The sequence below is a fragment of the Bombina bombina genome, chromosome 2 (genome assembly GCF_027579735.1).
Source record: "Bombina bombina isolate aBomBom1 chromosome 2, aBomBom1.pri, whole genome shotgun sequence".
Taxonomy (NCBI): domain Eukaryota; kingdom Metazoa; phylum Chordata; class Amphibia; order Anura; family Bombinatoridae; genus Bombina; species Bombina bombina.
Genome location: NC_069500.1, coordinates 179,090,060 through 179,102,900, shown reverse-complemented (window position 1 = coordinate 179,102,900; position 12,841 = coordinate 179,090,060). Strand labels below are relative to the sequence as shown.

At 41.8% G+C, this 12,841-nt stretch overlaps 1 protein-coding gene across 1 annotated transcript in view; it reads left to right on the top strand.

The window, feature by feature from the left end:
- Nucleotides 1-12,841, top strand: part of JMY (junction mediating and regulatory protein, p53 cofactor) — a 469,755-nt gene extending 456,914 nt beyond the window's left edge. The window contains exon 11 of the mRNA XM_053701369.1: nt 10,489-12,841. The gene's annotated coding sequence lies outside the window, so the exon portion shown is untranslated. The remainder of the gene's footprint in view (nt 1-10,488) is intronic.

The window sequence follows — 12,841 nt, the reverse complement described above, 5'->3', positions numbered from 1 at the left end:
TATTCCGCTTATTACGGAACTATTTGACCGCCTCAAGGGAGCTATGGTCTATACTAAACTTGATTTAAGAGGGCCACGAATGGAAAACAGCATTTAACACCAGGAGCGGGCATTATGAGTATCTTGTAATGCCCTTTGGCCTATGTAATGCTCCTGCTGTTTTTCAGGAATTTATTAATGATGTCCTACGAGATATGTTGCAACAGTGTGTTGTAGTGTACTTAGACGACATCCTCATTCACTCACACTTGAGGCTCATCGTTCTGATGTTACACGGTTCTTCAGAGACTACGTGAGAACGGCCTGTTTTTTAACCTCGAGAAATGTGAGTTCAGACTCGAGTAACCTTCCTAGGTTATGTTATCTCCGTTGCAGGGTTCTCCATGGATCCTGACAAGTTATCTACAGTTCTGCAGTGGCCTCGCCCAGTTGGTCTTCGGTCTATTCAACGTTTTTTGGGGTTCGCCAATTACTATAGAAAGTTTAGTAAAAACTTTTCTTCCTTGGTCAAACCTATCACAGACATGACCCGTAAAGAGAATGATCCACTCCATTGGTCACCTACTGCCATTAAGGCCTTTGATAGTCTTAAGACTGCCTTTGCTGCCGCTCCAGTTCTGGCTCATCCTAACCCTGTCCTGCCTTTCGTTCTTGAGGTCGATGCGTCTGAGACTGGAGTAGGTGCCCTCTTGTCTCAACGTCCTACGCCTGACGGTTCCTTGCATCCGTGTGCTTTCTTCTCTAAGAAATTGTCTCCAGCGGAGTGCAATTATGAAATTGGCGACAGGGAATTACTGGTCATAATTTTGGCACTTAAGGAATGGAGGCATCTTCTCGAGGGTACTAGCGTGCTAGTGCTCATTCTTACTGACCACAAGAATTTAACTTATGTATCTGAAGCAAAACGTTTGTCGTCCCGACAGGCCAGATGGGCTCTATTTTTGTCTCGGTTTAATTATGTGGTCTCCTACCTGCCTGGTAGTAAGAATGTTAGGGCTGATGCCCTCTCTCGACAATTTTCGCCTCTCAAGGAGGAGTCTGTACCTACTCCTGTTATACCTCCTGACCATATTTTGGCTACCATACGTACTAATTTGACTTCTCCCTTGGGGGAGGAAATCCTGGCTGCACAAACCAATGCACCTCCTGAGAAACCTAGTGGTAATTGTTTTGTTCCTGAGAATATTCAAACTAAACTTTTGCACACTTACCACTATCCTAAAGCCGCAGGTCACCCAGGCAAGAACCAAATGATTTGGTCTGTCACTCGACAATTCAGGTGGCCAGGTCTCCGTTCTGATGTTGCTGCGTATGTTGCCTCCTGCTCAGTTTGTGCACAGAATAAGACTCCTCGACATCTTCCTGTGGGTCTTCTTCAACCTACTGCTAATGGTGAGCGTCCTTGGACACATCTTTCCATGGACTTCATTGTCGAGCTCCCTGTTTCCAATGGCAATACTGTTATCCTTATGGTGGTTGACCGTTTTGCTAAAATGTCACATTGCATTCCCTTGATGAAGCTGCCTACCGCTCAGGAGCTTGCTTCAATTTTTGCCCGGGAGGTCTTCCGTTTACATGGGTTACCCAAGGAGATAGTGTCGGACCGAGGTAGCCAGTTTGTCTCAAGATTTTGGCGTTCCTTTTGTGCTCAAATGGGGATCCAGCTTTCCTTCTCCTCGGCATATCACCCTCAATCCAATGGGGCTGCGGAACGGTCTAATCAAGCTCTGGAACAGTTCCTCCGTTGCTATGTCTCAGATCACCACAATAATTGGTCTGAACTGTTACCTTGGGCAGAGTTTGCTCGTAATAGTGCTATTAATGCTTCCTGCAAGATATCCCCGTTCATGGCGAATTATGGGTTTCAACCATCCTTGTTGTCCGATTCATTTATGTCTCAGGGTATTCCGGCTTTGGAGGAGCATCTCCGGCAACTCCGTTCCACGTGGGTGCAGATTCAGGATTGCCTTCATCGTTCTATGCAGCGCCAAAAGTTCCAGGCTGATCGTAGGTGTCTGCCCACACCTTCCTACCAGGTTGGTGAGAGAGTTTGACTGTCCTCCTGCAACTTGAACCTTTGTGTGCCTTCCAATAAATTGGCTCCCCGTTATGTTGGTCCTTTTCGAATACTCAGACAGGTTAATCCTGTGGCCTACGCTCTTGACCTTCCTCCTGCTATGCGCATCTCCAATGTTTTTCATGTCTCCCTCTTGAAACCATTGGTTTGTAATCGGTTTACCACTGTGTTGCCTCGTCCCCATCCTATCTTTGTTGACAACCATGAGGAGTATGAGGTCAGCAGCATTATTGACTCTCGTATGTCCAGGGGCCGTGTACAGTATTTGGTTCACTGGAGAGGCTACGGTGCGGAGGAGCGTTCTTGGGTTCCCTCCTCTGATGTTCATGCTCCCGCCCTCCTCAGTGCCTTCCATGCCCATTTCCCCAATAAGCCTTTTGTCCTCCCGCAGGGGAGGGGTCATTTAGGAGAGGGTACTATCAGGGGTTTTTGCCTGTTGTGTTTGCCATGTGCTGCTGGCAGCCATTTTACTCACCTCTCTTCCTGACTATGGTGCATTGTGGGGGATGCTGCTCAATTCCTGCACTTCCTTTTATGGCCAGACTTGTGTGCATCATCCATGTGAGACAGGATGCAGTCTCAGAATTGTGATGTCATCACTTATTATATAAAGGGCCTCTGTTCAGTATGCTTTGCCTTTGCGTTGTCTCAGACCTGTTTGTGAGAGTTCCTGTGTATTACCTGGCTGCCTGACGTCCTTCCTGGTTCCTGATCCCTGGCTTGTTCCTGACTACTGTTTTCCTTGTTCCTGATTCCGGCTCGTCTGACTATTCGCTTTGGCTCCTGACTCGGCTCGTCTGACTACCAGCTCTGGTTTTGATTCCTGGCTTATATGACTTTTTATTATTTTTTGCTATTAATAAAGGTGTGATTTTTTTTTTTTTTGCACTTCTCGGCTCAGTCTGATTCCTGGCACCCTGACAAATCTCTACCGTGACTAGAGGTAAAGGAGCCTTTTTTCCTCAGGACAAGTCTAACGAAGAGCAGAGCTTCTAATTGTTTTTGTTCCTTTTGGCTTCTCTTCACAAAATGATTCTTCCAGATCTTCCTGGAAATTTAACCCCAATTTTAACCAGGCTAAGCAGTCAAAAAAGCCTCCTTCCTCTGCTAAGTCTGCATGAAGGTGCAGCCCCCAATCCAGATTTTCTTCTGGTATGGGCAAATTATACATTTTTCAGAAGGCCTGACCTCAATCTGTGCAAGAAGGTTGGGTGATAAGCATAGTGGGCTTCCTCCCAGAGAAAAGGTTTCTTCTGTCCCAAATGACCCTGAGAATGATTAAGCCTTTTTTTCCATTGTGTTCAAGATCAAGAACTCATGGGAGTAATAGTTCCAGTTCTGATATCTGAACAAGGCCAGGGTTTTTACTCCAACCTTTTTATAGTTCTCAAGATAAAGGGAACTTTCAGGTCTATTCTGGATTTTAAAACTCTAAACATGTTACTCAGGGTTCCTACTTTCAAAATGGAAACAATCCAGACTATTCTTCCACTTGTTCAACAAGTGCAGTATATGTCGATTTATAGATTTGAAGGATGCTTAACTTCATATACGTACCTATCATTAAAGATCATTATCAGTTCCTACAATTCACCTTTCAGGACATTTTCAGTTTGTTGCTCTTCCAATTTGTCTCACTACTGCTCCCTTTTTACAAAAGTTATAGGAATGCTCTTGTCTGTAATAAAAGCTCAGGGTATTTTGGTGGCTTCATATCTGGACAATATCTTGATACAGGCTCCAGCTTTACCTTTATCAGTATCTTATACCAACATTCCTTTCTAGTGTCTTTGTAAAGGACAGAAGGCCACAACTGTTAACTTTAGCTTCTTGGTTTAATCTCTTAATTCACAAGGCTTATTTGGAGGTTAGAAAGTCTCCCCCAAAACGTATTACAGACCATTCTATCAGATCAGTTTCTACTTCCTGGGCAGCTTCTGTTGAACAAATTAGCAAGGCAACAACATGCCCATCCTTACATACTTTTACTTAATTCTACCACTTTGATGTTGTTTCTTCTTTTGAAGTTGCAAATATTTCTTGTCCTCCTCAAAATTAGTTCCCTGGAGTAATGGAACGTGGACTCTCACCACCTTATAAAAGAAAACAAAGTTTATGCTCACCTGATGAATTTAATTTCTTTCATGTTGGTAAGAGTCCACAAGCCCTGCCCAATCAATTCTGCTTGCAGTTCTAGTTTGCACCTCCTTTTTCCCTGCTTTGTCCTTTCCTACATTTTTTGCTACTTCTCGATGGTTGGCTATACATCAGACTGGCATTCTAGTGAGGTGGGAGGGATGAAATGCTCTTGAAAGGTTTGGGAATCTTTGCTTCCTTCTAGTGGCAAGGAGCTGAATCCCAGGAGTAATGCATCCTGGACTCTCACTACCATGAACGAAATAAATTTAACAGGTAGCTTTTTTGTTTGGGTTTTTTCTCACTCATTTGTCACTTAGAGTATAATTTTTATTTCTCCAACATTGGTGTGTCCGGTCCACGGCGTCATCCATAACTTGTGGGAATATTCTCTTCCCCAACAGGAAATGGCAAAGAGCACAGCAAAAGCTGTCCATATAGCCCCTCCCAGGCTCCGCCCCCCCAGTCATTCTCTTTGCCGCTCTGAACAAGTAGCATCTCCACGGAGATGGTGAAGAGTATGTGGTGTTTAGTTGTAGTTTTTTATTCTTCTATCAAGAGTTTGTTATTTTAAAATAGTGCTGGTATGTACTATTTACTCTGAAACAGAAAGAGATGAAGAGTTCTGTTTAAAAGAGGAGTATGATTTTAGCAGCAGTAACTAAAATCAATTGCTGTTCCCACGCAGGACTGTTGAGCTGAGAGAACTTCAGTTGGGGGGAACAGTTTGCAGACTTTTCTGCTCAAGGTATGACTAGCCATTTTTCTAACAAGACTGTGTAATGCTGGAAGGCTGTCATTTTTCCCTCATGGGGATCGGTAAGCCATTTTCTTAGACTTAGAAAGAATAAAGGGCTTATTATGGGCTATTAACTGGTGGACACTCTTAAGGGCTAAATCGTTTAAGTTATTTTTGAAAGTTTGAAGTAATTTTCACACTTTTATTGTTTGGGGAACGTTTTTATCGCCAGGCACTAGTTTAGACACCTTCCCAGTCAGGAAGGGCCTTTCACTATAGTAGGCAGAGCCTCATTTTCGCGCCATTATTGCGCAGTTACTTTTGAGTACAGTGCATGCAGCTGCATGTGTGAGGGTCTGGTATCCACTGAAAACGTTCCTAGAAGGCTTGAATTGGTATCGTATACCCCCCTGGGATTGGTGAAGTCGCAACAAAGGCTGTGGCTGGGACTGCCACAGGGTTAACAGCTTGAAAATTGGGGTGCAATACTTTGAATGCATTAAGACACTGTGGTGAAAATTTGGTAAAGATTGGATAATTCCTTCATAGTTTTTCACATATTCAGTAATAAAGTGTGCCCTGTTTAACATTTAAAGAGACAGTAACGGTTTTGTTTTAAAACGGTTTTTGTGCTTTATTAACCAGTTTAAGCCTGTTTAACATGTCTGTACCTTCAGATAGATCATGTTCTGTATGTATGGAAGCCAATGTGGTTCCCCCTTCAAATATATGTGATAATTGTGCCATAGCGTCCAAACATAGTAAGGACAGTACTGTCACAAATAGTAAGGTTGCCCAGGATGGTTCCTCAGATGAAGGAAGTAGAGATAGTTCTACATCATCTCCTTCTGTGTCTATACCAGTTATGCCCGCGCAGGCGACCCCTAGTACTTCTAGCGCGCCAATGCTTGTTACTATGCAACAATTGACGGCAGCAATGGATAACTCCATAGCTAATATTTTATCCAAAATGCCAGCATTTCAGAGAAAGCGCGATTGCTCTGTTTTAAACACTGTAGAGCAGGAGGGCGCTGATGATAATTTTTCTGTCATACCCTCACACCAGTCTGAAGTGGCAGTGAGGGAGGGTTTGTCAGATGGAGAAATTTCTGATACAGGAAGAATTTCTCAGCAGGCAGAACCTGATGTTGTGACATTTAAATTTAAATTAGAGCATCTCCGCGCATTACTTAAGGAGGTGCTATCTACTCTGGATGATTGTGACAATCTGGTCATCCCAGAAAAATTGTGCAAGATGGACAAGTTCCTAGAGGTCCCGGTGCACCCTGATGCCTTTCCGATACCTAAAAGGGTGGCGGACATAGTGAATAAGGAGTGGGAGAAGCCAGGCATAACTTTTGTCCCTCCTCCTATATTTAAGAAATTGTTACCTATGGTCGACCCCAGGAAGGACTTATGGCAAACAGTCCCTAAGGTTGAGGGGGCGGTTTCTACACTAGCCAAGCGCACGACCATTCCCATTGAGGACAATTGTGCTTTCAAAGATCCTATGGATAAAAAATTGGAGGGTTTGCTTAAAAAGATTTTTGTACAGCAAGGTTACCTCCTTCAACCTATTTCGTGCATTATTCCTGTCACTACAGCGGCGTGGTTCTGGTTCGAGGAACTGGAAAAGTCGCTCAGTAGGGAGACTCCGTATGAGGAAGTCATGGACAGAATTCACGCACTTAAGTTAGCTAATTCCTTTATTTTAGACGCCGCTTTGCAGTTAGCGAGGTTATCTGCGAAAAATTCAGGGTTTGCAATTGTGGCGCGCAGAGCGCTCTGGCTAAAGTCTTGGTCGGCGGATGTATCTTCCAAGACAAAATTGCTTAATATCCCTTTCAAAGGTAAGACCCTTTTTGGGCCAGAATTGAAAGAGATTATTTCAGACATCTCTGGGGGAAAGGGCCATGCCCTCCCACAAGATAGACCTTTCAAGGCTAAGAATAAGTCCAATTTTCGTTCCTTTCGCAATATCAGGAACGGACCGACTTCCAACTCTGCAGCCTCTAGACAAGAGGGTAACAATGCAAGGCTGGAACAAGGGTAAACAGGCCAAGAAGCCTGCTGCTGCTACCAAAACAGCATGAAGGGGTAGCCCCCGATCCGGGACCGGATCTAGTAGGGGGCAGACTCTCTCTCTTTGCTCAGGCTTGGGCAAGAGATGTTCAGGATCCCTGGGCACTAGAAATAGTCTCTCAGGGTTATCTTCTAGAATTCAAGTAACTACCCCCAAGGGGAAGGTTCCACATGTCTCACTTATCTTCAAACCAAATAAAGAGACAGGCATTCTTACATTATGTAGAAGACCTGTTAAAGATGGGAGTGATACACCCAGTTCCAAATGTGGAACAAGGTCAGGGGTTTTACTCAAATCTGTTTGTAGTTCCCAAAAAAGAGGGAACTTTCAGACCAATTCTGGATTTAAAAATTCTAAACAAATTTCTCAGAGTTCCATCGTTCAAAGTGGAAACCATTCGAACAATTTTACCTACAATCCAGGAGGGTCAATTTATGACTACCGTGGATTTAAAGGATGCATATCTACATATTCCTATCCACAAAGATCATCATCAGTTCCTAAGGTTCGCCTTTCTGGACAAACATTATCAGTTCGTGGCTCTCCCATTCGAGCTAGCCACTGCTCCAAGAATTTTCACAAAGGTGCTCGGGTCCCTTCTAGCGGTTCTAAGGCCAAGGGGTATTGCAGTGGCACCTTATCTGGACGACATTCTAATCCAAGCGTTGTCTCTTTCCAAAGCAAAGACTCATACAGACATTGTGCTAGCCTTTCTCAGATCTCACGGGTGGAAGGTGAACGTAGAAAAGAGTTCCCTGTCTCCGTCGACAAAAGTTCCCTTTTTGGGAACAATAATAGATTCTTTAGAAATGAAGATCTTCCTGACAGAAGTCAGAAAGTCAAAGCTTCTAAACGCTTGTCAAGTTCTTCACTCTATTCTGCAGCCTTCCTTAGCTCAGTGCATGGAAGTAGTAGGGTTGATGGTTGCAGCAATGGACATAGTTCCTTTTGCTCGAATTCATCTAAGACCATTACAACTGTGCATGCTCAAGCAGTGGAATGGGGACTATACAGACTTGTCTCCAAAGATTCAAGTAGACCAGATGACCAGAGACTCACTCCGTTGGTGGTTGTCCCAGGATCACCTGTCTCAGGGAATGAGTTTCCGCAGACCAGAGTGGGTCATTGTCACGACCGACGCCAGTCTATTAGGCTGGGGCGCGGTCTGGGATTCCCTGAAAGCTCAGGGTTTATGGTCTCGGGAAGAGTCTCTTCTCCCGATCAACATCCTGGAACTGAGAGCGATATTCAATGCTCTCCGGGCTTGGCCTCAACTAGCGAAGGCCGGATTCATAAGATTCCAGTCAGACAACATGACGACTGTAGCTTACATCAACCATCAGGGGGGAACAAGGAGTTCCTTGGCGATGAGAGAGGTATCCAAAATCATCAAATGGGCGGAGGATCACTCCTGCCACCTATCTGCAATCCACATCCCAGGAGTAGACAACTGGGAGGCGGATTATCTGAGTCGTCAGACTTTCCACCCGGAGGTGTTTGCCCAGTTGACTCAATTATGGGGCACTCCACCCGGAGGTGTTTGCCCAGTTGACTCAATTATGGGGCATTCCAGACATGGATCTGATGGCGTCTCGTCAGAACTTCAAGGTTCCTTGCTACGGGTCCAGATACAGGGATCCCAAGGCGACTCTAGTGGATGCATTAGTGGCGCCTTGGTCGTTCAACCTAGCTTATGTGTTTCCACCGTTTCCTCTCCTTCCCAGGCTCGTAGCCAGGATCAAACAGGAGAAGGCCTCGGTGATTCTGATAGCTCCTGCGTGGCCACGCAGGACTTGGTATGCAGACCTGGTGAATATGTCATCGGCTCCACCATGGAAGCTACCTTTGAGACAGGATCTTCTAGTACAAGGTCCATTCGAACATCCAAATCTAGTTTCTCTGCAGCTGACTGCTTGGAAATTAAACGTTTGATTTTATCCAAGCGTGGGTTTTCAGATTCAGTGATAGATACTCTGGTCCAAGCCAGAAAACCTGTGACTAGAAAGATTTACCATAAAATATGGAAAAGATAGATCTGTTGGTGTGAATCCAAGGGATTCTCCTGGAGTAAGATTAAAATTCCTAAGATCCTCTCCTTTCTCCAAGAAGGTTTGGATAAGGGATTGTCAGCGAGTTCTCTAAAAGGACAGATTTCTGCTTTATCTGTCTTGTTACACAAACGACTGGCAGCTGTGCCAGATGTACAAGCTTTTGTACAGGCTTTGGTCAGAATCAAGCCTGTTTACAGACCCTTGACTCCTCCCTGGAGTCTAAATTTAGTTCTTTCAGTTCTTCAAGGGCTTCCGTTTGAACCCTTACATTCCATAGATATCAAGTTACTATCTTGGAAAGTTCTGTTTTTGGTTGCTATTTCTTCTGCTAGAAGAGTTTCTGAATTATCTGCTTTGCAGTGTGATCCACCCTATCTGGTGTTCCATTCAGATAAGGTTGTTTTGCGTACCAAGCCTGGTTTTCTTCCAAAAGTTGTTTCCAACAAGAATATTAACCAGGAAATAGTTGTTCCTTCTTTGTGTCCGAATCCAGTTTCAAAGAAGGAACGTTTGTTACACAATTTAGATGTAGTCCGTGCTTTAAAGTTCTATTTAGAAGCAACAAAGGATTTCAGACAAACTTCTTCTTTGTTTGTCGTTTATTCTGGTAAGAGGAGAGGACAAAAAGCTACTGCTACCTCTCTTTCTTTCTGGCTGAAAAGCATCATCCGATTGGCTTATGAGACTGCCGGACGGCAGCCTCCTGAACAAATCACAGCTCACTCTACTAGGGCTGTGGCTTCCACATGGGCCTTCAAGAACGAGGCTTCTGTTGATAAGATATGTAAGGCAGCGACTTGGTCTTCTGGGAGAAAGGTTTTGCAAGCCGTGGTGCCTTCTGTTTAGGTAACCTGATTTGCTCCCTCCCTTCATCCGTGTCCTAAAGCTTTGGTATTGGTTCCCACAAGTTATGGATGACGCCGTGGACCGGACACACCAATGTTGGAGAAAACAGAATTTATGCTTACCTGATAAATTACTTTCTCCAACGGTGTGTCGGTCCACGGCCCGCCCTGGTTTTTTAATCAGGTTTGAAAAATTTCTTTCTCTATACAGTACAGTCACCACGGCACCCTATAGTTTCTCCTTTTTTTCTCCTAACCGTCGGTCGAATGACTGGGGGGGCGGAGCCTGGGAGGGGCTATATGGACAGCTTTTGCTGTGCTCTTTGCCATTTCCTGTTGGGGAAGAGAATATTCCCACAAGTAATGGATGACGCCGTGGACCGGACACACCGTTGGAGAAAGTAATTTATCAGGTAAGCATAAATTCTGTTTTATTTAGTTAATATGATTAAAAAAATAAACAGTCTAGCATAGTTTTGTTTTGCACACTAAACTAGCAAAAACAAAATACATGTGATATTTTTCTTTAATATGTGTTTTTCTGGTTATGTGAACAGGTGTGTTGCATCCAATGGGAAGGTTGATTCAGAAGACAAAGAAGCGCGATCAAGACAAACGAAAGAGAAAATTCTTCACTCAGCATTGGGGAAACCTAAATATTTCTGGAGCAAAATAATTATATTGACCTTTCATATAGGATGAATTTTTCCTGCTTCCAAAGCACTTTTTTATACATAGTGTAACATATCTGGCCAGTTAAGGAGTTTGGAATTTTTAAAACAGGTTCAATACCAATCAATTATTTTTGATGTTTGTGTTTATGAAGGATAGTTTCTGAAACGGATGCCACTGAATGCACTGACGGAAATAGTTAAAAACAGCTTATTCCATACTATCATTCGTTAATCTACAGCAACCAGATTAGCCACTTTATTAATTATAAATATAAGAATTTTACTACACTTATTTAAGGGAACAAGAGCTTACATTTAAACACACACAAAAACTTAACCAGTGGGCCAATGATAGTGGGCACCAGAATGAAAAAGAGACCAGATTGAAGTAAAGTTATTAGAATATTTTCCTTTTTAAAGAAAATAAATATAGCAACTAGCAGTTGCTATAAAGCAGTTTTAATAAGGAGCAAGTAACGTCATTTTTTTCTAACTTACATTTTTTGTTATTATTAAGTTTAATGGCTTTTCTTTCATTATTTTATGCAATATTTACGCAACTTACCTTACAGAGGAGGAAGAAGTTAAATATTTATAAATTGTTTAGTTATTTTACTGTGTGTTTATATATACTAGTGTGTGTGTACTTGCATATACATGTGTGTGTGTGTGTGTGTGTGTGTGTATATATATCTTTTTTTTTTTTAATTATTTTTTTAAGAAGCAGATTCATCCCAATAATCTGAAGTCTAGTATCATTTTTCCTGCAGCAAAGTCTATAAACCATTTAGAGTAGCCTTCTTGATTAGCTGGTAAGTTATTTAATCATACATTTTCAGTTGAATGTTAAAAACCTAAGCTTCTTTCTCCAGTACACTGATACTACATTTGGAATGAGCTAATAAGTTTCTGCTTTAGTAGGTTTGAAATAAGAACGGTTACTTCATAAATGTGCATGAAGTCCAGAGTTGTTTTTTTGTTTGTTTTTTTAAATACTTTTCCATTAGCAAAACATGAAAGTATACAGTATAGAAAAATGTACACATTTGTACTGTATATGCTCTGAAGCAATGGCATCCAATTAACAGCATAACCTGATCTAAATTGTTATCATTGATTATATTTATAATTGCGGTTTTCAAAATATTTTTCTATCTATGGATATTTATTTAGTTAATTTACCCTCTTAGTCTCTTTTCCCACACCCCAAGCATTGCACATATTCTATTCCTTAGTAATGTAGGTTGCCTATTTTATATACCTACACCTGGACGGTGTATTCATATCAAGGTCTAGGTGTACATGATTTAAACCATTGCCCAATGAAGGGCAAATTCTGTGCTTATTTTATAAAACACGCCTACTGTGCAAAAATACATAATTTGTAATATATTCCTTTAAATATTTATACACAGCAATGATAGGCAGTCAGTATTTATTTGGATCCCCACAAAAATGTGTTCATCTGTGTCAAAAAAAATAATCAATGTGAATCTAAAACATTCTTTCCTCATGGTAGAATATGAAGTCTGCAGGGGAAGTCTTTGAGGACCACGTGGTCTCCAGGCCGCGCGACAGTATGGACATAGTAATAGAGCATAATTCATGCATCCTTCTGTAAAAATAAATGAATACTGCTGGGAGTGTACCTCATAAATATAGTATTTTCCCGATTATAGTTTACATCCTTTTGTAACAGGATGACAAATGGTGTACATTATAATATTTTACTGTATAATAGCCTTTCCTTTTAGCAAGATGGCGATTATCATTAAAAATGTTTGCAGACTTAAGAAACCTGAATTTACTTTAATATATCACAGTATAATCTAGTCTGGTGCAGATAACAGCCTTATTAAAAATTGCTGCATATCCGTTTAATATTTTTGAATTGCTGATTATTAAATACAATCCCTGATAGGGATAACACAGCATTGTAGATATATAATTTTAAACATGTGCTAGACCCTTGCTTTGTAAAGTATATTATTTTATAGCGTTATATTTTAATATTTACCATAACTAATACTATGCAATTTTTTTTATTATTGAGCTGCTAAGCACTCACTAAATATTGATTTTAATATCACTTCAGCCCCAAGATGCATTAACATAACTCATACTGACCTATTGTGTAGTTGTGAAAATTTCCTCTTGTAAAATAGTATCTTTGCAATTGAAAGAAAAATATGATTTAGAGCAAAACACAACATGAACACAGTATCCATTATGATAT